This window comes from Triturus cristatus, chromosome 6 (genome assembly GCF_964204655.1).
Source record: "Triturus cristatus chromosome 6, aTriCri1.1, whole genome shotgun sequence".
NCBI lineage: Eukaryota > Metazoa > Chordata > Amphibia > Caudata > Salamandridae > Triturus > Triturus cristatus.
In genome coordinates, this window is record NC_140589.1 from 1,337,164,845 (window position 1) to 1,337,191,872 (window position 27,028).

The following is a 27,028-nucleotide window of genomic DNA, read 5'->3' on the forward strand; positions in this document are numbered from 1 at the left end:
GAGAGAGGGAGACAGAGAGAGAGGGAGACATAGAGAGGGAGAAAGAGAGAGGGAGATAGAGAGAGGGAGACAGAGAGAGGGAGACAGAGAGAGGGAGACAGAGCGGGGAAGACAGAGAGGGAGACAGAGGGAGAGAGACTGAGGGAGAGAGACAGAGGGAGACAGAGGGAGATAGGCAGAGGGAGACAGGCAGAGGGAGACAGAGGAGACAGAGGGAGAGAGAGAGGGTGAGAGAGAGGGAGAGGGAGGGAGACAGAGGGACAGAGACAGAGGGAGAGAGACAGGGACGGAAACAGAGGGAGATAGAGAGAGGGAGACAGAGGGAGACAGAGAGCGGGAGACAGATGGTGACAGACAGAGGGAGAGAGACAGAGGGAGGGAGACAGAGGGAGGGAGACAGAGGGAAGGAGACAGACAGAGGGAGGGAGACAGACAGAGGGAGGAGGGAGACAGAAGGAGGGAGACAGAGGGACCGAGGCAGATAGAGGGAGATAGAGGGAGGTAGACAGACAGAGGGAGACAGAGGGAGAGAGAGGGAGGGAGAGGGAGAGAAAGGGCGAGAGAGGGAGGGAGACAGAGAGGGAGACAATTAGAGAGAGAGAGGTTGACAGACAGATTGAGACAGAGGGAGGGAAAGAGAGAGGGAGGGAGACAGAGAGAGGGAGGGAGAGATAGAGAGAGGGCGGGAGATAGAGATAGTGAGAGAGAGAGAGAGAGAGAGAGAGAGAGAGAGAGAGAGAAAGAGAGAGAGACAGAGAGAGAGAGAAAGATGTGTGTATGCCGGGTCTGATGGCTCAGTGGATGAAGGCATCTGCTGCAGGGACCTGTGTTCAACCTCATGGTCGCAATTTTTTTTTCTCTAGCCCCGCCCCCTCCCCCACAAATTTGTGGCCTTTTTTGTAACTTTCGACATGTTGGTGCTTTTAGAAGGAATAACGCTTAATATCCTGGGTTCATAGAGTACTTTCCTTCTCCTGTAAGTGCATTAATAACGTATGTTCATGTTCTGAATGTTGCCATCCGTTTTATTGCTTTCACCTATATCATTTTTTAGAATGCATTTTATGTTATTTGCCTGCTTGGGTGATGTCAATTCTTTGGTCTTAAGCTGTGTAGCAAAGAAGCATTTTTCCTCTTGGATTTGGATGAGGACGTCAGGGGTAGAGCTTGTGGGGCTGTATTGTAATACCCCTCTGTTTGGTATCTATGTTTTCTGGAGTATTCTTAAGTGACGGCTTCGGTTGACAACCAGGTCACTAGGGTGAGTTTGTTTTGTTTGAAAGCATCGCCAGGGGATGGAATTCAGTTTTTATGATTTCAGATGTGATAGTTCATTGTGAGCCATTAATAGTTTAACATTGTTCCTCCCATTTTAAAATAAGAACACTTGTACAGACCTTTATTAAGGAGATATTAGTAGATTGGTCGTACATTTCTCTTTTTCTCATGCAATGAACCATTCAATGTATCTTCTATTGTAGTCCCTTGCTGGTATTGTGTGGGGGTCCTGCATGCTGGAAGGAACTATTATAACTATAATAAGACTTTTTATTGGAAAGAAGCGCTATGAGTTATGAAGAATGTGGTATTCAACTGTACATAATGCTGTTTAGTCGTGTTACTCTGTCACTCACTCGACATTGTTACAGGTTTCCCACAAGAGAATGGTCCATGGTTAATCAGGAAAATTCATAGCACTTTATCCTGCTTCACTGAGAAATCTCACTAGGAAATGGGGTGAAGTCCGGTTCTCAGGACATTCTTAGTGCAGTGTCTTTCTGTGACTGAAAACATGAGTCAGAATTACAGCAAGATTGACTCACCCTTCCATACTTCCAAAACATTGGTAACTATATTGCCTATATATTACAGCACTTAGAAACGGAGAGCGGTCCCATCTGCGTTCAATGCGCAGAGACCAGCTGATAAGTTGCATGATTGTTTTACCACTCACAATTTCCCCTTCCTGAACGGATTTTTGTATAACTCATATTGGGGTGGGCGGAATTTGCGAAATCCACTTTCGCAAATTATCGCGAAAATGTTAAAAATCGCCGCAAACACGCGGAAATATTGCGAAGATGCGGAAGTTTTTTTCTCGCCCGTTCGCGGTATTTTCTGCATGGTCGCGGCTCGCCAACTTACCCATGTGGTTGTTCGCGGGTGCAGCCATCTTGTTTTCAGTTGACTCGCGGTGCATGATCGCGAAAAGAAGCACGTGATCGCGTGACGCATGACGTCACTGCGGGCTCGAACTGTCGCGAGACAGCGCAAATGGCAACCAACAATCCAACATCTCACGGAGAACGCGACCGGATCGGGAAAACTTGTCGGCGAACGCGGGGATTCAGGTAAGGCGATCGCGCGCATGCGAGAATGTATTATTTGACAGCGCGAGTAAGAAACAAATTATCGCTAAGCTGCGGAATGCGGAAATTTTGACATTTTCGTGCTTTCCGCGGAAGGCGAAAATGTCAAATTATCGCAATTTTCGCGACCGGAACGAAATTTTAGCCCAGGCCTAAACTCAGATTCAGCAAGGCAGCAGGCGAACTTTGTGAATGGTTGGAAGGGTTGGCAGTGCGTGCACCCGCCCTATTTGTTCCCTAAATCCCTGGGGCATGTGTCAATGTGTGCATTATTATATTCTTGCTTCAGGCACAAACCTAACCTTACACCTAGTTTTGCCAGTCACTGTCTTTGTTAGAACAGATTCACAATTGCTTTATTAATCTTGCTCTGTTCTCAAATATGCTTGAAAATGCACCAGTTGTCAACTTTTCTTTCAAACTTTTCTCTGGGGGGAGAACCCCCCAAACCCCTCTTGGGTGGTTCGGGCTTGCTCGCCAGCAGGCGGACTTTGTGCATGGTTGAAAGGGTTGGCAGTGCGTGAACCAGCCCTCTTTGTGCCATAAATCACTCGGGCATGTGTCAATGTGTGCATGATTATATTCTTGCTTCAGGTGCAAACCTAACCTTATACCCAGTTTTGCCAGTCACTGTCTTTGATGCACAGTTGCTTTAGTAACCTTCCTGCTTTCTCACAATTTGCTTGAAAATGCACCATTTGCCCACTTTTATTTCAAAATTCGGGCACGCTCGCTACGCACTCACGCTACACTGCCTTACTGTGACCCAAAATGATGCATCTCCAAAAAGTATGTCACCAACATGAAAGGTTTGGACAGCTGTGGTCTAAGGAGTGCAGGCAGAGATCAGGAATGACAGAAGCAGGTAGCACTGAAATCGTGCTCCCCATGAAAATCACTCTTTAAGAGGTCAGGAGGCCTGAAGAAAGGTTTGCTCGAGGTGGCCACTAGAAGCAAAATAAGCACAAAAATTTGGAAATCATCCTACAGGACCTGAAATACAGTCTCTTGCCTTGGTGGGACTAGACAGAGAACAAAGAGCACAGGGTGTCACTGTATTTTCTGAACCCCTTCCCCCGGGAGGGCAAGCCCCAGGGGGGCCAGCCCCGAAATGATTTCTCTCATGTGTGCATGGAGCACCCTCCACTGAGCTTGACACATTGCCTGCCCCTGTCTCAAAGGGCAAGATGTGACAGCCTTTCTCTTCCCTGCTCGGAAGAGAAACTGTGCTGCTTTCATCTGTGGCTGAGAGTCATAAAAAGATTGACTCACATCACCATAGCAGCCGACGAAAGAGGTTGCCTGCTCCCATGTGGCACACGTAAGTGTAGCATGGCATTTAGAGCCAGCTGGGGTCGAAGTGTCCTTGGGGCTCTCCCCGCAGATGTCATCAGAACATGAGGCTGTGGGTGCCCTGGGTAGGAATAGGGCATCCCTAAAAAGTTTGAAATGTGTGGCACAATGCTGCTTTCTCAAACAGAGAGCACCTCGGAGACTGCGGCTGATAAGGTTTTCATGTCCAGGGCATTAGAAGTACCACACAAGCCCTTGCAAAGAGCTAAATTGTGCATATTGATCCTCTTTGTGGTGCCAAACGTTGGGCAGAGGACACCACCAATGCTTAGACTGACAGTTTGAGGGCTGCAGGAGATGCAGCAGCCCACCAAAGATGTTCCCGCAAGCCATCGTTAAGTCTCACAGGGGGTGATAGGTCTGTATATAGAAGAGGTTTTGCTTCACTCCAAAACTCTCCCAGAGCCTTTGCTTTTGCACTATGGCTCTGGAAAGTCGGAGATCTCTATTGTTTGTTTCTAAACTGCAGTTGCAGTGTAATTGAAGTAAAAGCAAAAAGGGCTGCATGTTATTCTATTCAGTTGTTTATTTACAATCAGGCACATGCAGCAAGCTAGGATTTTGCAAGTCCTTAATTGCGAATATTAAGGATTCGCAATTAAGGACCTGCAAAATCCTATGCATGTAGGAATCGCTATAATAATAGCGATTCCTACACATTCCTTTTTTGCAACTCGCAAATAGCGAGTCGCAAATAAGGAATAGCTTCCCATTCATTCCTATGGGCCTACAGGCCCATAGGAATGAATGGGAAACTGCAAGTGCAATTTGCGAGTACCAATTGGTACTCGCAAATTGCTCATGCAATTTCAAGGATGCAAGGGTGTCAAAAGGACACCCTGTTGCAACCCTGAAACTGATCTGTGCACAAATGTTGTGCACACACATGTCCCAAGGACATGTGTGTTTGTAACCTACAACTTTGAAAAATGCACTTTAGTGCATTTTTCAAAATGTTTTCAAATTACCATGAAGTTCAACTTCATGGTAATTTGCGCCCCCAAGTAGCAAAATCGCAGAATGCGATTCCTTAAATGCAATCGCAATTTGAGAACTCGCAATTAATTGTGAATTCTCAAATTGAGAGGGCCTTGACCCTTGATGCATCGCACAAGCTAATTTTGCGATCGCAAACAGACGATTTTTACGGATCGCACCGTTTGCTATCGCAAAAAGCTTTAATGCATGTGCCAGAATATTCTTTGCTAACAATGCAATGTTTGCCATTATATTGAATGAAATTGATGGTTGGTATTACCCCGAATGTATTCAATGAGGTGGGTACTATGCATTGTTTGTTGGCACTGTCCCCATTCCTTTAAATAGTGTTGCAGTGATGAAGTATAACATGTAATTTGATTTTTACTAATTGGTGACACACTGGCAACGGCATTAGGCTTGCCTTACTGATAATACCACTCACGTATAGTGTTACACTGCATCTAGTACAGGTAGGATGTGTTGTAGGTATAGGGTTTAGGATCCACTAGCGGTGTAGTGTGTCTTCAGGGTATAAACAAAGATATTCCCATCTACCTAATTGTATATATTGGCTATTTAATACATAGTATTTATTAGAGTGTGTGTATGAATAAAAGTAATATTTATTTTAGAAGAAAAAGCAATGACTGGACAATTTATTGAGTGCTCTCCTTAGTAGGCCTTGGACTGCTCTGCTTCGCTATCTTGAGAGAGTCAAGTGCTACAGTGGGCTACTTGGTTCTCAATAAAAAGACAATTGTGGATTTAATACTTGTGAAGGACTCACATCCTTTGCCAGTAATAGCCTCATGTAATATCTAGGCCAACTGGAGGTAGAGATGTGAAAGCCCACACCCTATACAGAGGTGCCATATCACCGCTCTAATTTTGAATGCTATGTCCTGTGAGCAGCCCACTGGCTGGCCAACAGCTTTGATCAGCATTCTAGGAATTTACAAAACGGCAAGTAAAACCCTCTCCTTTTAGCCTCTCTCATCTCGGCCAGAACTGGTTTCTTGCCCCCAAGACTTCTAAGAGAATATCTCGGATGACCTGTGTCAGAATTGTATCTGCTTTCTCTCTGTCCTCTACGAGAACAACATGCTAAGTCATGTTAGAGAGAGGCAGCTGATTGCCTTCTGTAGATTTCGCCCCACCCCTTTATCTCTCAGAAGACGATGAAACCCTCCGAATAGGCCTATTTTTCAGAGGGAGTGTAGCAGAGTAATTAAGTAACCCAGTAAGGAGATTTAAAACCTAAATCATACTAAGACTGAATCAGGAACATAATTTCAATTTTAAAATACAAAACTGAAGGCATATATGTCAATACTGATGCTAAAAATGCATTCAGGACCCAAGAAAATGTAGAAAAAGTGTCATGTCAAGGGCTTTTCTATGTTGTGCTAATTAAAACCGGCACTTTAAGAAAAGTTTTGCCAAAGTACAAAAACAGTTAAAACATTACAAATGTACACTTTACACAAAAAGAGAGGGAACAATTTATTTTGTATTCCTGATGTAAATATGAGGCCTATGCAAGCCATAACCTGTTTATTATGGGTCCTATCTTTGACAGGTCTAACTATGTGAAGGTACCAGGCTAAGTCAGGCATTAGTATCTCTCTCTCTCATTGTACATCTATGTGCACATGTGTTTGCACATATGTATACATGTGACCACTGCAGAACTTCTTATGTCAGCTGCACGTCAGCACACCATCATTTAAAAGGTGTACACTGTTAGTTACAACTGAAAATCATTAAAATAATAGGTTACAGTAAGATTCCATTATGGAGACTGTCTCACACCCAGCAGAGATCCAGAAACTAGAGGGATTTCTTTAGCTAGAACTCTCCATCTTACACGTAAACACTTATCATGTAAAACAGATTGATTAATGTGTATTATTAACTAATTAATTATTAATTAATTGTTATGATTCTAATAAGCATACACGATGGGGCGGAGGTTTCAGCTGTGCCAGTGTTTGCACAAGATGGTGTTGATGTGTGGCATGGCTTTTTGCATGTTTCAATAATGTCAATGTTATGTACAACACAGGCCTTGCTGTATTTTAGCACGGTCAATGTTCATTCATCTAATGCATTGGAGTGTGTGATGGAAAAATAAACCTAATTGTTCCAGCCTACTGATTTTAAACAAGATACATTCAGTTCTAACTGACTAACAAAATATGTGCTGATTTGTGAGGTTTTATAAGGCTCTTGTTACTCAGAAGGGAAATGAAGAGGTGCTATCATAGCGGGTAACGTCTATGTACTTTCTAGACTCTGAAAATGTTTTGTTTATGGTCCTTTGTAGCTGCCATAAAACATTAACTTTGTAGTCTGGATCCAACGTAAGCAAGAAAATGTCCACTCTTCACCGCATCCACAGCACACTACTCACAGTACAATACATGAGTCAACTATAGATTTAGGGAATGGAGAATGGGATATGATAGAAACCAGAGACAGTGGATACCATCACTATAACCTATTGCGCACCTGGGCATTGTGTTGTAAGGGTGCCAGTGGATAACAAATGACTAAAAATGTTTTAGTACCTGATCACTATAGCAAATCACATCTATGTAGCTAATATATCTTCGAAGCAGCTCTGTGTTTCAGGGTCTCTGTGTTGGGGTAGGATACTTAGGTCTCTAAAAGCTGGAGCATAGCTATTACCTATCCCAACAATATTGTTCTAACTGTACCATAAAATCAATATCTCTATGATTAAACAACTACCTGCTAACTTGTGAGTAAATACATTCAACAAATTATTTTCACAAATTATAATATAACAAACATTCATCAGAGTGGTATCACTCACATTGTATACTAAGTGGTTTCTTCAATTAACATCACCACTACCTTATTTTATATTATATGTATTGTGAGTATTTCAAAGACTTTAAAATGACAAAGAATATTTTCTGTTACTTCATATAAAAATGAACAGGTCATGCTAAACAAAACAAAATGCAGTTCTATACTCCTTCAGAGTCGTTGAAAATTAAAACTTGAACTATCAAATGTTGATTCCTCTCTATGTTCTGACTTCCGTCAAACATCATAATATCCACAAGATCTGAAGGCTAAGTCCTGGCTGTGGTGAAACAATTCTTGATTACCTAGTAAGGATGTTGTGAACTATCAGGAAACCACATATCTGATGACTTCAAGATGGCCAATGGCTTCAAAACATCCGCTGCTATTCCAAATAAAGTGAGAGCTCAATATAATTATGAGATGTGTAGCGTGTATTTGAACGCTGCTGTGTAGTGCCTCATGAAGCAGTGCTATCGTTTCATAACCATTTCTGTGAACTCTACCAGCAATCGAATGTGGCAAAGACACATTTTGAATACAGTGCCCCCTAACCTGACCTGCTGAGTCACAATGATGAGAGAAAGAAAGCACAAACCTATTGGTTGGATCCATTCGTAACTGATGCACTATTCCGTCTCTCACCACTTTCATAACTGACCACATACAATCAGACTATGCAGGCCTATTTAAGAAATAGGGAAAGGGTAATGGATAAGTAAAATGACAAAGACACTGGACAGAATTACACTGATATCACTCTCCTGGTCACTGACAATTACAGGTCAAACTGAGCATCTAAATATGATAAGAGATATCTTAGTAAGCTGCTATAAAAGTTCTGTATTTATCCTTAACAGTGGGAAGGATAGACCTTAAAAGTCATACTTTTTTACAGGCTCTCTGACCTCTGGTATGAAGCTGATATTCCTGAAAATAAAAAGCCAACAAACGATAAGTACCTTCATATATATTCATCAATACTTCCTCACTATTGTTCGGGTAACTACCTGAAGCCTCATAACTATGCACCCTCTAATGAAGAGAAGCTTAGTTTCCACTTGAATCTTGCGCAACTGGACAAGAAATTAACAAACATTAATATTATATGGTAAATATTGTAAGAAATACATTTATGATTGCTAAGAATGTCTTGCACATTACACAATATATACTTATTCATATTATTAGTAGACAATATTATAATGCAATGCCCCTCCACAAGAACAAACCTCAAGTGTAAACACAGAACATTTGTAAAGTCTTTAACAATGCTTAAAGCCAAATGTTCAAAATAGTACAAAGTTTGCTTCTCCACTCAACTTGATTTTTACAATTCTTCTCTGTAACCCCAAAACTGTTCTTCTGCAATCTATCAAGGAAGCAACTGTTCTTTGCAGGGAAAAAAACCTGGAATCCAAGTAGCAGTGCCCTTACTGGAGCAATACTGTAGCACAATTGCCTAATAAGGACTCTGTGAAAAATGTAGAAATGTTTTACCTGGTGATCCAAGAAGATTTCAATGATTGCTGGGAAATGTCATTCATTGTCGGGGCACTGTTGCATAGTGTTCTCTGCATACATGAAGACTTTCACCCGGCAGCACTGACAGTGCCAATTTTTCCTTCTCTGAAATTAAGGTGATATGAGCACAGTTAAATGATTGCCCTCCCATACCCACCAGGTAAAAAGCAGTAAGCCATGCCTTCTGACATACGTCCTGACACTGCCCCACTCCTCAGTGGCCACTGTCTTGGCAGCTGATCTCCTGATTTCTCATGATGTCTTACTCAAAATTGATGAAATAAATGTGGGGCATAAAAAATTAGAAGCTGGATGGCATGATCACCCCTCAGGGCTAAACCCCTTCCAATAAACTAGGTATTACAACTATTTTCTGGCAATTTCTGCATCCTGTGTACCTCCTATTCATTTTCAGCATTCCCTCGAGTGGCATAGGATTTGGAGCAATACATGTCTTTTCAGAACACAAAATACATGGAACTCAGGAAGAATTTTAAGAGACTGAGGAAATTTCAACAGCATGGCAACTGGATTCACAATTCGTTCAAATTTGGGTTGCAGCTTAGAAATGTCTTCAATATCTTTTTGTGAGTAACTATACATTCTCATCTGTAACATATCAGGGTAAAGAGAAGCTTAGTTTTGAGTTGAGGCCTCAGGTAATATATTTTTGAGAAAACTATACATTCTCACCTACAACATATCAGGGTGCCGAACCTCTCTTTATGTTCAGCATAAAACTTATAACTCTCTTTAGGTTTTCCTATGGCTTTATCTGCTGATTTCTGAATGTGTACTAATTCAAAAACTGTTGTAGATATAGGCTGATCTAATGGTAATATATGGGTATAATGGCCATATATACAAAAGAAAGGTGACATTCCAGTTGATGAATGTTCAAAATTATTGCATGACAGCTCGGCTAACTAAACTTCTTACTACAATCCTCTTCTAGTAAAAAGGCTTGATCTTCCAAATATGATTCAACTCATTGATTTAACACTTCACTTTGTCCAGTTATGATGCTTACATGCTTGCTAAGCACCAGAAGGTGAGCACAGATCATGGGAGTAGCAAAACAGAAGCTTTCCAAGAAGTAACCAATCATGGTTCCATAGACCACCATGTACAAGAGCAGAATAAATGATGCACATGCATGGGTTGCTAGAGGGATGCTAACATATAGGTTCCAACTTCAGGCCTGATGGCATGAAAGGTTTGCAGGGGCGGTCACAACCATAAAATAAATTCATAATATACATCTTTTAATCAGTTAGTTTTAATTTAGTTGTCGATTAGACTAATTTAGTTGGGATGTGTGATAAAGTATCACTGTTTGTGCATAGACTAATTTCAAGATTCAGGGTGTGTCTTAATTACAGTACCTGCAGATGAGAGAATCTATGGAAAGTTTTTTCCTGACTCCTAACATTCCTACAAATGTTAGCAGTGCTCAGCTGGGAGAGATGAAAGACAACTGCCAGTTCCTCTTTTCTCCAAAAAGGTCACAGTTTTCTTTTGGGCTTTAGGATATCTGGTGGTCAAAATTAAGGTTCAGAATGGTTTCTGCTTAGATGATGTTTATGAAATAGGATACATCAACCCATACATCTAACTTAATATAGACGTGTGACATTAATGTTTGTCTTTCTCAGTGATTAAATTGCTTGCACAAATGTATGAGACAATTGCAGATCATCTACTACTTCTTGTTTATAATAAGACAGTATTGGAAGCATATATTGAGTTTACCACCTGACTGGTGGTGATCTCTGAAGCCTTCTGATGAGCCTCCAGTGAAGCTGTTGCTCTCGTGGCAGTGAAATTTTACCAGCTATTGTCATATTTATTTTGCACACTCTGACTGCATTTTGTTTAGTTTTCAATAAAGAACTTTGAAAGTGGGAGTTTGTGATTGAAAAATGATCCTGCTGCACAGGACGTTTTCTCACTGCATGTTATGGCCATTACTTTATTTCCCTGCCCGGGACCACTGTGCCAAAAAATCGGTCCCAGAATGCATTTTGATTTTAACAAGCTCACTTGACTATGAAGAGCAGTATGGACATTATGCTAATAAGGACCAATGAATGGGGCACTTTTGAACAGGCAGCTGCGGACTTGTGAACAAGAACTTTATTAGTTCGAAACGCGTCAGGTCAATTCTCACTGATTGATTTCACCCAGATTGCCTTTTATATTGACCAATAAAAAGACGAGCTGAATGAGAGAGTGCGTCTTCATTTCTCTTGCCAAGAGGTGTGGTTTTTGATGTTTTGGCCATTACCACCGCAGTATCAAGCGCGGGTCCGTGGAGCCTTGAGCTACCTCCTTAAACCAGATTATTCAGCAAGGTTTGATTGTATGGCAAAATCTGGGATGTGTTTATTACAGTGGCTGCTACTGTACTTACGTATTTGAGGAGTGTTATGGAGGAATGGTGCAACAAAACATCAGGTGCCAGAATGCCTTTTGATTTGAACAAGTTCACTTGACGCTTATGAAGAGCAGTATGGACATTATGCTAATAAGGACCAATGAAAAGGGCACTTTTGAACAGGCAGCTGCGGGCTTGTGAATAAGAACTGTATTAGTTCGAAACGCGCCAGGCCAATTCAAACTGATTTTACCTGGATTGCCTTTTATTTTGACCAATAAAAAGAAGATATGAATGAGAGTGCGTCTTCATTTCTCTTGCCAAGAAGTGTTTTTTTTTTAGTCACACAGGCCACTTACATGTTGCACAGCTCACCACATGCTCCAACATGGTATTTATTTCCATGTGTGAAGTGCAGCACCAGTCCCAAGTCACCTCTGTGATCCGCCACTTGTAGTACGTACAACATGAGTCACCCGAACTACAAATCCCACAATACCAAACAATCATGCATGTCACTTCAATTGCCAGAGGCCTGTGCTGCTGTGAACCTCACTATTGATGACACTCTAGTGGTGCTGGTCTCTCAATCACATTTGTGTTGGGATGTTATGCCACCCTGCATGGGTTTGTATGGTTCATAGGAACAAATTAAGGCAAAGCAGTGCAAAGAGCTGCTTTGTCTTTCTCTACACCCATGTGGCCAGAGCGCCTTCCAAGTGATGGATCTGCACTGTGAACCTCTGGGCCATCAAACAATCCTTCTGCTGCACTCATAGAAAGAGGAAAACAGCTCTTATGATTGTATTTGTGCATGAAGGTGTACCTCCCTTTACCTAAATAATCACCTTTAAAACGTAGACTCCCTTACATCATCGTGCAAGATACCTGCATTAGGGCAATGCAACCATTTGTGTTCCAGTGCAGGAGAAAATAGATAAGACACATTCCTGCACTTGTATTTTTTGGTGCTGCCCTGTGCCAATACCTTATGAGTGAGGCCATGTGTGTGTCCCCATGGGTCCTCTGGTAGTGTAGTGCTTTGTATTTGCTGGCTGAGCCGATCTAACTACAAGTGTATGTGAATGTGGAGACTTTGCATGGGTAAAATGTGAGAATGCAGATCTGTAGAGCAAGGCTGGCTCACAAATACACATGAACTGCTGTGTCTGACAGTGTCACACTTGTGTTTTAATTGGGCAGGCAAGACAAAGAGGAGGCCAGTAGGGTGCTATATTCCTACACTTTATGTGGCCCTGGTTGAAGATGGAGCATGTGGCAGGAGGGAGTGTAGCTCACTGGTTAGAGGAGGCATATCCTTAAGCAGAGGTCAGACCCGGGACCACGGTTCGATTCCCGACGCGGCAGGGTCCGGAGCCCAATTGTCCACAGACTCGATAATTTTCGCTTCGGTGCCCACTCTAAGCACGAGTTCACACTATGCAGCTCTGGGCAACAAGCTTGCTTAATCTCCACAACGGCCCCCCCGCGGCGGGATGCCTGGCTTTCACCTTGGGGATGCCCAGTACGGGTTATCTCACACATACATATATAAGAACACACATACATACGTATGGGCAAAGAGTCTCACCATACCACATATGTTAAAGTCATATTATGTGAAACAGGGATCAGTCAAGGTATGGGAATAAATAGTTTGTCACCAATAAGCCCTTGAGTAAAATATGGTATGAGGCTGAAGTGAATGGCCCCAGTTGTGTGGGCAACCGGGCTAGGTACATGTCACCAATTCCAGCACTACCGCCATGCGGGCTTTTGGTTGACCCACCACCCATAAATATAGGCTTCCATGCCCGTCCAGTGGATATGGGCATGCATATTGTTGGTGTTGTTGGCACATGAGGCTCAATGTAGGATCTGGGTTTCATCAGTGTGTGACCGTTAGTTGTGTCCCAGGTCCAAAATAATAAGTGTCATAGGAGACATGTACATGTTCAAGTGAGGGGGCCGGAGACAAACATTGTATGATACTCTGAAGATCAACTACTCTACCAATGATTAGATGTGGTGAGCGTCTGTGCTGGCAATCTAAATGGTTTCACTGAGTCCATCCCCTCAGAGTTGACACACTGTGGCCACTGCCTATTAATATGGAGTCAAGTGTGCGTGGACTTAATCACAATAGTATCCACTACTTCGAAAACCATCCTAAAACTGTGGCCTCACACAATCCTGCTGTGTATTAAGGTTTGGAGCTGTGTATAACACATATGTGAAGTACAGACCCCCTGGCCACATGAATGCACTAGGTTCATTCAAGACACCACATCAAGCGACAGGGCTGTGGTGTACTGTGAGAAAAGCAGAATGCAGGTACATAACTAAATATTTCTTCAAGCCACATCACTTCCACAGGAGCAAAGGACAGAGTAATGGTCGCAGGGAATGCTGGCTTCCAGGGGATTATGGTGCAATGCACATAGTAGTGGTGTCAATATGCCCAATACGTGAGGGCATATTCACAAAGTCAGTGCACCCCAGGAGCATAACTTATAAAGATGTTGCTGCTGCGCACTGGCCATACACATACCTACAAGGCCACATAAAACCACCCTGCATGGCTCTTCATGGCTGTGTAGACATTGAGAAAGACAACGCAGTGTCTCACACTATGATGGGGAGCCATGCCATAGGGCTCATTATGGGTGTTTCCAGGTAATAGTCATGACATGTAAGACATTCTCAAATTCATGAAAAGCTGTAAACCTGGGAATGTCTCAATATCTGACACCTCCCCTAGGGAAGATGTAGGGGAGGAACAACAAGGAGCTATCACATAATTTCTCCCAAAATGTGCGACTTTTAATATATATGCTGCATTCAGCAGAATAAACAGAAAGAGGAAATAGCCTCCATATTCTATTTCAGGTCAGGATGGTGCCCCTACCTGCCCAAAAACAACCATCCCACCAATGCATGCACTTTAGCACCATAGTGCAAGGGTGCATGCACTGGTGCATGGCAGCCATTTGTGCGCCCAACCCATGGAAGAGGTCAGTAATGCACAGTATGTCATAGATATGGGCTAGTAATGCCTTGTTCTGTTTGAAGTATGGCTGCATGGCAGGATTCTTGCAATGCTGACCTACCCCATAAACATGTAAATTAGGCCATGATTGTCAACATAAAGACTCTTGTGAGCAACTAACAAGGATCTCCATCAACAGAAATGTTTTCCATTCCAGAGGATGAAGCACCAACTCCTGACCAGCTGAATGTCCTGGAAGTGTATCTTGCGGAGGATGACAGACTGCCGAGACTCTATCAAGACACCCTCCAGGAAATCCTCGACTCCATCCAAACACCATCTCCAGTAAGTAGAAGGGCCAACAGCATTGCGGGGTCTCCACATGATCTGCATCTCACACACTAAACACCACCTGCCAGCACACCCCTAGCACAGGACAAACAGTTTTACAATGTCATGTGGTAGGAGTGCAACGTGAGCTGGTAGATGAGATGCGGGCGGGGATGGAGACTATTCCGGGCACCATAGAGGGAGTCCGTACATGCCTCAGTCTCAATAAGGACACCTCAGAGGCTGTAAGAAGCACCTACTCTCTGCTTCATGGCTTGGACTGGTCCCTGACTGAATCGTTGGTGTTACGAGGCAGAGGCATAAACAAATGTTCTTTTGAAGTGGCACCAGCGAGGTTGTCCATGGGGCGGAAGCAGGACTCCGACATTGCTATAATGGGTGCCTACCACCACGATGTTGCTGCTGTGCAGGCAAACCAGCAAGCCCTTCTCAGTGCTTTGCTGACTTGCTTGTTGGCACAGAGAAATGCTGCTTGGAGCCAGGGGCCCACATCTTAGCCCCTTATGTGTTTGTGCCTCCGTCAGCTCCAGGCCCTTCAACACCACCCTCACATCAGGCATCACGCACATCAGATGAGGAAAATGTGGAATTCAATTCTTTGCAAAGGAAAACTGCCTGATAGCATATCTCTGTGCCACATGGCTACTTTCTCCAATGTCCTGTGCTAATGCCCATGCCAGTGTACCTCTCAACTGGTACTCTCCTCCATTAGCTTTCCCACCAGTTGATCTCATCCCTGTGTGGACTATCTATTTATACTTCCTCCTCCCTGGAACATTCCTCTCCTGAACATGCCCCATTACATGTATCCCCCATGGACTGTGGCTGGACATGCAGTGGCCTACTAACTATGTTGGGGTTGTTGCCGCCCAAGGACGGCAAGTCACTCCTTGCTCTTTGATTGACGTGTAAATAAATCTAGTTTCGCTTATCAGCACGTTGGATTTCTGGTAATGAGTGTAGTAAGTAGTCCATGATGGAAGTGCTAACTCTAAAGGCACTATCTGACATCTAAAGTTTGTTGTGAGGCTGAGATGCAGCCATAAATATGCACAGTGCATGCAAAATAGTACATGTGATCAATAACTACTACAAAACTATCAAGTAGTAATCCAATGTAAAATGCATCAATAGTTGATCTTTCATTGTTCAGACAACGGGCATGATTATGAGTCTGGAGGTCCACAGACTACCAGACTCATGGTGGCGCAGCAATGGCAGTCAGGCCAATGCCGCACCGGAGATCCGACCACCCTATTACAACTAGGATGGTCGCACCGCCATTGCACCACGGCAACCGCCAGGCAGCAGAGATTCCTGGTGGTGGTGTGATGGTTTGAGGGCCTAAATATGCTTGGTTGTGCCCTGCAAAACCAAGCATAATATGACTTTCCTCACAGCCAGTGGTGGCATGGAGGATCTTCCTCCATGCAACTGCTGGAGGTGAGGAAAGAAAGGGGGCCCTACAGGGCTCCCTCTTGCCCCTGTGCACTGGAGTGCATGCACGGGGGCACATGCTGTGCCCTCCCATAGTTTTCACCCCAGTTCCTGCACAGGAAGGAATGCACAATGTGATGCATTCCATCTCATGCAAGAACGTACACTGGCAGTCCCACGGAGTGCAGTTTAAAGCTCACAATGAGCCTTAAAGCAGCACTACAGTGGGACCCCATGCTGCCCCCCATCAGACCATAAATATACTTGTAATCAGGCAGCCGGGTGGCAGCAAGTTTTGGTGGTCCAGTAGCTTGGCGGTGGCTTGCTCCGGCTCCTGCACCGCCAAAACTCATAATTAGGCCCTAAATGTTGGTTCTGGCCAGGTGGCTGATACAACCATGCATTCTAGCAAGAAAACAACAGTGATGCTACGACAATTTGGCGCTAGGGAGTGTGTGTAAGTGACTGGCATCAATGTGGTAGCAAACACAGCCTAGAACAGTCACAATGTTGTTACTTCATTCATCCATACAAAACATGTTGCATAACGTACAAGCAAGAGTATCACTTACTGTGACCAATGACGTTTGAATATCCCATAAGTGACTCTATAGCAAACTAATAAATTTGACACCTTAGGTGCTCCACTTACTTACACACGTATACAAACAATGGCAGCAAACCCCACACCATGTGTTTAACTCAACCCAAGCAGATGTCACAACTGACTAGCATGAAATATGTAAGCAGATGTGAACTTGTAAAACAGGATTTATCTAAAAATACTATAGATGTAAAGTCCTATGAACTATTACTTACACTAATCTTACCTAAACAATGCATAAGCTATCCTAATCTAACTGACCTACATTATCCTAACCTAAAACTAAACTAACCTACCTAATCTTAACTTATCCCACTCTACACATATATCATAACAGACACATTAAACATCAACTCCCACCCTCTTATGATACTATTGCACATGGGACTAACATAAACTGTAGCTATACACAAACTATCTAAACATGAAAAGCTAAACAAATATAAATGTTTGTTTTTTCTTTTTTTTAATTATTTGTTTCTATAAAACCAGAATAAACATCACCCCCACCCACTTGCCAAACTACCCACCCATATCCTCACCAAAAACACAGATCTCTATTAAAACTACATTAAAACACTATTCCTAAACTAATCTACTACTAAACTATTTACTATCCTAACCTAAATTATGAGTCTATGCAATGAAAATACTAAAATATACCTGGGAAGGGCATGAAACTCTGAGGAATAGCATAAATCTGCTGCTCAATCCAGTCCACAGCCTACTGCAAACTTTAACCTTCTGCAGCAGTGTTGCCAGCTGAGAATGTATTACTGCCAACTTTAAGTTCATCTCCTGCTGGCCCATCTGCAATTGCTGCATCATGTCTTTGAGTTGTTGTGATGGATCCCACCCGGCAGTGCTGCCACTGCTGTTGGGGCAGAGGAGGATCTAGCTAGTAGGCCAGAAGAGGGTCCGGCTAGTTGGGCAGAGGAGGCTTCCTTGTGGGACAGAGGAGGGTCCAGCTAGTGAGGCAAAGGAGGGTCCGGCTAGTGGAATAGAAGAGGGTCTGGCTAGATGGGCAGAGAAGAGTCCTGCGACAGGCCCAGGACCGTCACCATGTCCATTTCCTGCTGGACAGCTGGTTAATTCCCTCTTTGGGATGTTTACATCCATGAATGGCGACATCCAGCTCCCTGCTGTACTGGCACTATAGTAGGTCTCCTCCATTTTCCTGTAGCCCTTTACCACCCTTTGGATATGGCTCTATCTTTCAAGCCTGATCTTGAATGCCTTTAGCTCTCCTGGGGTCATGTTGGCTTTTGGAGAGGAAGGACACATGAATCAGGCAAAGCTAATTTGTCACACTGGAGCACACTTACATGCATCATTCACTATTAGCAGCACAAGTGGCATGTGCTGTCTACAACACTAACATTTATGTAACATAAAATGAACAGCAATTATGAGAAGCATGTCCTTCCCCAAGATAACAATGGCAAATCATCCAGGTCGTGGACTTGTAGGTACAGGATAGGCCAGTGACAGGCCTCATTCCTATGTTGCCATGTGTATATGAGGACAGATATTGATATATGCTGTTATGAACACATAGAATAGTACACATAGTCCATGCTTATCAGGGGTATGACATGACACATGCCTGTGGGTACAATCCAGGGACAAACAGCTAAGTGAAATGTACGATGTGTAGCAAGTAAATGTATTTTGACCAACCAGGGCTTCATTGTTATGGCATATACACAGGCCACAAGAACAAAACTGGGTACAAAGTTCCTCTGGTGCATAGAAGAGTTTGTTTCAGGACGTCAATGCCATTATACAGAACTGGAAAGGCCTAGTAGTAACTTGGGAAATTCCCTTGGTTGAACTAGAGCTCTCACACACCCAGCAAGCTGGGTGTCATGCTTCATCATATGAGCTCTGCCCCTCGTCAAGGCGGCGCTGCAATCCTTGACGGGCACCCGAACCGGGGCTCTTTATCGGGGATCTTCTGTTCCTGCCGGTTGGTGCATGGGGGTGAGGGGCCTAAAGTGTGTAGATGTGTGGAGGAGTGAGATTAAAACGGGTCAGTTAGTCCTTATCAATAATTTATTCGGAAGGTAAACTACCCGATTAAAATGGTGTAGAGTGGCTAGTGTACTAGAGAAGGTGTCTAGTCATGAAGCTCTACTCTATAGATCGACATGTTTCGTGCCTCGTGTGTCAGGAGGATCTAGGCACTTCTTCAGGATCATAAGCAACTATCTACACTACGTGGAGAGGTGCATTCTACCTACCACGTCTTCAGGTGCGTTGCCTGCGGACAAGGGTGAAAAAAGTATAATACCAGATAACAATCTAAACAATACTCTTCTAAATATCAACAAGGATTATCACCGAAGTGAAAAAACCACGCTATTAAGGTTTGGATGCATAAGGGTAAATCAACTCTTTAATCATTATCGCATATGGTGTGTATTTACACCCAGTGTGTAGATCAAAGAATAGAAGGGCGTGCAGTTAAAAGCATATATTTAAAAATTGTATTAAAGGTGAGGAATAACACTCATGGACAAAGGGATTGTAGCTGCGAACTCACCAAGTGGGTTGCTAGAAATTGCTAGCAACAGTCCTGGCGGTGACTAGAGGACACCAGTTGGGTCCTGTAGAAATGAAAGCGTCAAACAATAGGGAATGGGGGGTTAGGGAAGCCTGGTACATGACGTAAGTAAGGCAGGCAATCAGTCAAACCAAAACTGACAGTGGTGGTATGGTAATCAGAGGCACTGATGGGGTGCTGGGTGGGAACTCAACCGTGTATGGCGCAACCCACTAACACCGAAAAAGAGCCCCACCGCAAGGAGAGTGTCGAGCGGTCTGATCGGGGCCGAGGGTACGGCCAAATTACAGGCGGAGGAGAAGCTCACCAGGAGAGCCCAGAAGTAGCTCTCGAGAGCAGTACGCAGTAACAGGAATCAGGAGCTAAAGGTATACTCACCCGCGTTAAAATCACGCTACGCTGTAACACCTACCCAATACCGCCAGGAACCGGGGTGGTGACCGGGAGTGGATAGCTCGGAGAGATATACCCACAGTTTCCTGATTAGTAACGTGAAAGGGGGTGTGGTGCGGACGTGGCGCGTCACCGTAGTAATCACGTGAGTCATAGGGTCACGTGATGTCGCCAGAAACTATGGCGGACATGTTGGAAAGGGGAGATGTTCTAATCCTCACATACCGAGTACTAAGCACGACATGGCAAAAGAGGCCATAGGCGGACATGTTGGTGAAGAGATGTCGTAAGGTATGCCAGTGAAGAGAGTGTGTTGTAACAGAGACTATCAGACAATAAACATTGGTTAATGGTTTATTGTAAGGTAGATACCAAGACGACAGAACATCGCAGACTAGGTTGGAATAGTCTACGCTAGTTATCCCAATGTCGTCAGCAGTGTGGAAAGTCTGTGTAGGAAAAAGGGAAACAGTCCCAATGAAGTAGTGCCAACGTGAAGGCCAACTACTGGTGGATAGCCTCTATTCCATATAGTGCGATAGTTCAAGTAAGTAATGGCACTGTTGGAAATGGGTTACATCTTGGATGATTAAGAAATGGAACTCCATGGGATATCGTCATTCAAACCCTCAGTGTGGCTCGCTAATCTGTGTACCCATCTCTGTTCGATCCTGAACAAGGATTGTTTGGAAATATGTTGGTGGGCTTCCAATACTATCCAGTGTAAGGAATCAGGGGAATGTTGAGTCTCTGTAAAGTGTCTGTACATTCTCGTAGTGGCTCGTTGGCAACGAATTTTACTTCTATGTTCGGTGATGCGAACTTTGACCGGACGCATGGTCATCCCTATATATTGTAGACCACAAGGGCAGGTGATCAGATAGATACACTGTCTAGTGTTACAATTAGTGTGTGTTTGGATGCACCACTTGAAGTTGGATCGTAATGTCACTTCTTTGGTCAGTGTTGTGTACTTGCAAACTGTGCAAGTACCACAGGGATAATGTCCCTTCACAGGTGGTAGACGCCATAGAGTGGTTTGTGTCGTATCAGCATGGGTCCTGGGTCTCGTATGGATCAAAATGTCTCATAGGCTACGGGTTCTGGTGTATGCAAATCTAGGTTTTGGTATCCTTAAGTCTCCTGTATTCAAGATGTTCCAATGTTTCAAAATGATCTTCTTAGTAGGAACTGAGGTAGCTGTGTAAGAGGTGACACATGTAATTGAGTCTACTGGTGGTTTGGAGTGGACTTCTAGTAGTGCTTCCCTAGGGTTATTTCTGGCTCTCTTCATAGAGTCATTGATCACTTTGGTTGGGTAACCTCTAGTCATTAAATTGGTAGCTAGAATCGAGGACTCTTTCCTATAGTCAGTGGTGGATGTGCAGTTGCGTCTAATGCGCAAGAACTGTCCAAAAGGCAGATTGTCTTTGAGAGCCCTAGGATGGTGGCTCTGATATAGGAGTAAGCTATTACGATCAGTGGGTTTCCTATATAGACTCGTGGAGAGCTCCCCCTCAGATAGTCTAATGTTAAGGTCAAGAAATGCAACATTGGTTTCTGAAATAGTGTGAGAAAAATTCAGAAAGGTGTTTTGTTGATTAATCCAACCTATAAAAGCCATACATGTGTCGATGGTATCATGCCAAAAGATTAAAATGTCATCAATGAATCGTTTCCACAGTTTCAGGTGGTGGACATAGGGATTGTTGTTGTTATTGATGACATTCATTTCAAAGGCCGCCATGTACAGACAGGCTAGACTGGGAGCAAAAGTACTCCCCATCGAAGTACCCTGGCATTGATGATATAGTTGGCCTTTAAACTCAAAAAAGTTTTCAGTCAATGCCAGGGATGCACACTCCATGATAAACGAGATGGGAGTGCAAGAGTCCCAATCTAGGGAATTGAGGGCCGCTTCTACAACAGTCAGAGTGTCTCCCTGGGGAATGCTTGTGTAGAGGGCCTTTACATCTAGGGTAATCAAGAAATCAATTTCTCCTGGGTCATCTATAGATCCGATGATTCTGAGGATGTCAGTCGTGTCCCTTATGAAAGATGGTGTGTTTCTGACTAGGGGCTGTAAAAAATGGTCAACAAATTTGGACAAGGGTTCAAGTATTGAGCCAATTCCAGAGACAATAGGGCGCCCAGGAACCGGAACTGTACCTTTGTGTATTTTGGGCAAGGTATAGAAATACGGTATTTTGGGTTCTGTCACAATCAAGAAGGCTGACTCACGTTGACTAATCCAACCGTTAGTAACAGCCTCATGTACTAATGTGGAGATGGCATTAGCGAGGCGTGGGGTTGGATCAAGTGTGATTGGAGCGTAGTATCTGTCATTGTTAAGTTGACGTCTACATTCTGTATCATAGTCAACTGTGGATTGTATTACAGTTGCCCCACCCTTGTCTGCTTGTTTGATAGTTATCGATTTATCTCCAGCAAGCGTGTTCGCAGTTTGTATTTCAATTTTGGAAAGGTTGTGGAAGGGAGAATAGCTACTCATCAGACAATAAACCATTAACCAATGTTTATTGTCTGCTAGTCTCTGTTACAACACACTCTCTTCACTGGCATACCTTACGACATCTCTTCACCAACATGTCCGCCTATGGCCTCTTTTGCCATGTCGTGCTTAGTACTCGGTATGTGAGGATTAGAACATCTCCCCTTTCCAACATGTCCGCCATAGTTTCTGGCGACATCACGTGACCCTATGACTCACGTGATTACTACGGTGACGCGCCACGTCCGCACCACACCCCCTTTCACGTTACTAATCAGGAAACTGTGGGTATATCTCTCTGAGCTATCCACTCCCGGTCACCACCCCGGTTCCTGGCGGTATTGGGTAGGTGTTACAGCGTAGCGTGATTTAACGCGGGTGAGTATACCTTTAGCTCCTGATTCCTGTTACTGCGTACTGCTCTCGAGAGCTACTTCTGGGCTCTCCTGGTGAGCTTCTCCTCCGCCTGTAATTTGGCCGTACCCTCGGCCCCGATCAGACCGCTCGACAGTCTCCTTGCGGTGCGGCTCTTTTTCGGTGTTAGTGGGTTGCGCCATACACGGTTGAGTTCCCACCCAGCACCCCATCAGTGCCTCTGATTACCATACCACCGCTGTCAGTTTTGGTTTGACTGATTGCCTGCCTTACTTACGTCATGTACCAGGCTTCCCTAACCCCCCATTCCCTATTGTTTGACGCTTTCATTTCTACAGGACCCAACTGGTGTCCTCTAGTCACCGCCAGGACTGTTGCTAGCAATTTCTAGCAACCCACTAGGTGAGTTCGCAGCTACAATCCCTTTGTCCATGAGTGTTGTATTATTCCTCACCTTTAATACAATTTTTAAATATATGCTTTTAACTGCACGCCCTTCTATTCTTTGATCTACACACTGGGTGTAAATACACACCATATGCGATAATGATTAAAGAGTTGATTTACCCTTATGCATCCAAACCTTAATAGCGTGGTTTTTTCACTTCGGTGATAATCCTTGTTGATATTTAGAAGAGTATTGTTTAGATTGTTATCTGGTATTATACTTTTTTCACCCTTGTCCGCAGGCAACGCACCTGAAGACGTGGTAGGTAGAATGCACCTCTCCACGTAGTGTAGATAGTTGCTTATGATCCTGAAGAAGTGCCTAGATCCTCCTGACACACGAGGCACGAAACATGTTGATCTATAGAGTAGAGCTTCATGACTAGACACCTTCTCTAGTACACTAGCCACTCTACACCATTTTAATCGGGTAGTTTACCTTCCGAATAAATTATTGATAAGGACTAACTGACCCGTTTTAATCTCACTCCTCCACACATCTACACACTTTAGGCCCCTCACCCCCATGCACCAACCGGCAGGAACAGAAGATCCCCGATAAAGAGCCCCGGTTCGGGTGCCCGTCAAGGATTGCAGCGCCGCCTTGACGAGGGGCAGAGCTCATATGATGAAGCATGACACCCAGCTTGCTGGGTGTGTGAGAGCTCTAGTTCGACCAAGGGAATTTCCCAAGTTACTACTAGGCCTTTCCGGTTCTGTATAATGGCATTGACGTCCTGAAACAAACTCTTCTATGCACCAGAGGAACTTTGTACCCAGTTTTGTTCTTGATTATTGGGGCCTGTACACTGGACCTCATTAAACAAGCCCGTTTGTCTTGTCCCTCCCTTTGCATCAATATACACAGGCCACACACAAAGCAGCCCAGACAAAGTCATTGCCAGGTATTAGAAACACCAACAGATGGTTGTGAGCTACCTCACATTCAACAGATCTACTGTAAATCTATTTATTGAGATTGACACTTGGATATGCCAACACCACTATACCACAGATCACCTAGTGAAATAGAAAGAAAGAACATGTCCTCTATATTATACCCAATAGTCTGTTTCAACCTTTATGTACAGATTGTTGTAACCAAGATGCAAATCAACACATACTTAGTCCATGTGATGCATGTGTACATGCATGAAGGAGATTGCATATTCAAGAATGTTTAGAATAGTATCTGTCAGGTATTTTCCAAGACATTGTTGAATAAAGGGGAATCCAGGTGATGACATATGGATACCTGCAGCATTTTGAGTCATGTAAAAAGGCATGTATCCTGACAACACAGTTCATACATGCATGTGCTTCTTTAGACATTGGCCTTATGTCTCCCCATAGCCTACGAAGTAATGTAAATGTCACCAAGCAAGCAACATCCAGCTCCCTGCTGCCCTGGAGTATTGTAATTTTGGTGTGGGATATGTTACACCCCAACTACACCTGTGTCCTGGCAATGATCAGACTTTGGCACAAATACTGTGTCATTGAGTTAACAGCCTAGACCATGCAATATTTGTGTCATATACTTGGGCTAGCATGTTGGCAATTGTGGACAATAATGTGGGTGGAATATATTATAATCATTACTATGATTGGGTTTGGGGCAGGTGATGGTACATGTGCCATAAGTTTCTATAGCATAGCTGACACAATGGTAGCACAGCATATATAGAGGCATACACCATGTGGGCATGCACACATTGCTAATCATTCCCAGGAGCATTTTGTGCCTGTCATTAGCACATGAAACGTTATCCTCTTCTTGTCATGAATCTACATGTATGATGCAGCTCATATCTGTAGACTGATGATGCCCCTTGCACATCTCACAGAAAACCATTTTACCAAACACACACTCATCAGGAATCACAGTAACAATGAGGTGACACTCACCGGTGTAGTGTCAGGCTGGACATGTTCCAGTGTCTCAGCAGGCAACTGTGAATAAATTCAATACTGCCAGCAGTGGCAGAATTAGACAAGAAAAGCTCAGAAGGAGCTGAGTGTACCACACAGCCCTGTTGGCTGCCTGTTGCTATCACAAGGAGAAACAGGAACTGTTGATCTCCCTGTACAGAGGAGACTGTCTCACCTCCCCAAAGGCCCTGATAATCAGACAGGGACACACTGAATGCCACATACCCACAAGTGTTCTCCTGCCACCAAAGCCTGCTGCCAGGATCCAGCATCAACTGGTTGCCTGCCATGTGCCAGTAAAAGAGATACCACATATGACCAGTGTCCCCTAGAGATATAGAGAGGAGCAGACATGCCCAGTATGGCTTGAGTGCAGGAGGGAGAGCCTCTACATCTCCACTGCACCAGGACCAACCCGCAGTGGTCCAGAGACAATCAAGAGAGTGCCCATGTCCCCTTACAGGCAGGAAGAGAGACACATTTCTCCAAGTGCCAAGCTGCCACCACTGCAACACAAAGAAGCACTGGCGTAACGAAAATTGAGGGGGCCTCCCTGCAAGGAACGTGAAGGGGCCCCCTCCGAGCTCAATCAAGAGCTCTCCGGCAAGAGTGCTGTGCTGAGGGGGCCCCCTGGAGCTTGTGACCCCCGGCACTGCGGGGGCCTGTGTTACGCCCCTGCAAAGAAAAGAATGTGGCATGATGCCACATTAAGAAGGAACAGAAGAGTAACACTCCTGTCACCCTGAAGAATCGGACAAACACAGGTGTGCTGGAGTGATCAACAGGGGGAGAAGAAAAAGGACTCATACCACCACAAGACAAGAGATCACCCGCAGAGTCAGGATAGTCACCAAGGCGGAGCAACGTCCATGGAGACAGCTCAATGGGAGAACCAAACATAAGATGCAGCAAGCACGAGCCACATTTCTCCACAACGCTTCCTAGTGTGACCATCAATTCCTGAGCATCAGCATCCTAAGTTGGACGGCATCCCTGATTGTGACCCCAGATACCATGCGTGAAGAACAGCCTCAGCGAAGACACTGAGTTACATGGCTGCAAAGTCCCTCCAGTCATCCTCACTCCAGGCGAATCGCCACCACCTGTCATCCAGGTCTAATGGCAACCATAACATCATTGTCATGTGCATCACCCAATCCAGCGAAGGAGCAAATCGTCACCAGTAATGCACCAAGAGGGCGAGGCATCGAGGTGAGAGACCAAGTGTCCAGGGGTTCTTTGAAAGTCAATGTGTCCCTGTGTCCTTTTGGCAAGCGCACAGACCATTAAGTCACCTACTCTGGTGGTTGCACAAACAACATCGTTGGATCCTGTCAGTGATCCTACAGTGGCCCCCAGGCGGCCCACAGGCAGCCCTGCATAAGGGCCTCAAGGACATTCCTACACCCAGGGATCCTGGCACGAGAGGCCAATCTATAATTAGTTGGGTGTTTTCTCTTTTCATCTAATTGATGGGTGTCAACTTATTCCATGCTTATGTACTCGTACATTAGTATATTCTGAACCCCGTAGCCCCTTCTGCTTCCCTGGTCGCATCACCATCTTTTATAGGGGCCTACTTGCTTTAGTTTAGGAGTTACTCTGTCACCTTTTTGCATATTGTACTTCTTTCACTTTTTTACTTTGGTTTCTGCATATATAATTTGTTTCATTTTTTGGAATTATTTGTTGCATTTCTTCTACTTGGCGAATATAAAATATAGGAAATTCCACTACAAGATGGCAGCCGGGTTCCTCGGGCATACTGTTTTCTATTTTTACTGAACTTTCATTTAGTGTGCTTCCGGGTGAGATTTTCTACACATTTGACCTCCTGGCGTTCACCCTTCACTTAAATGCCTCTTTTTTACTGTTTCGTTGACTAGTAAGCAGACGATGTTGTTCCGCTTTTGATAGTTGAGGCTCGAATTTCATAGCTCGATATTGGACCGCACAATGAATTGGTAAATCTTTGTGCCGCGC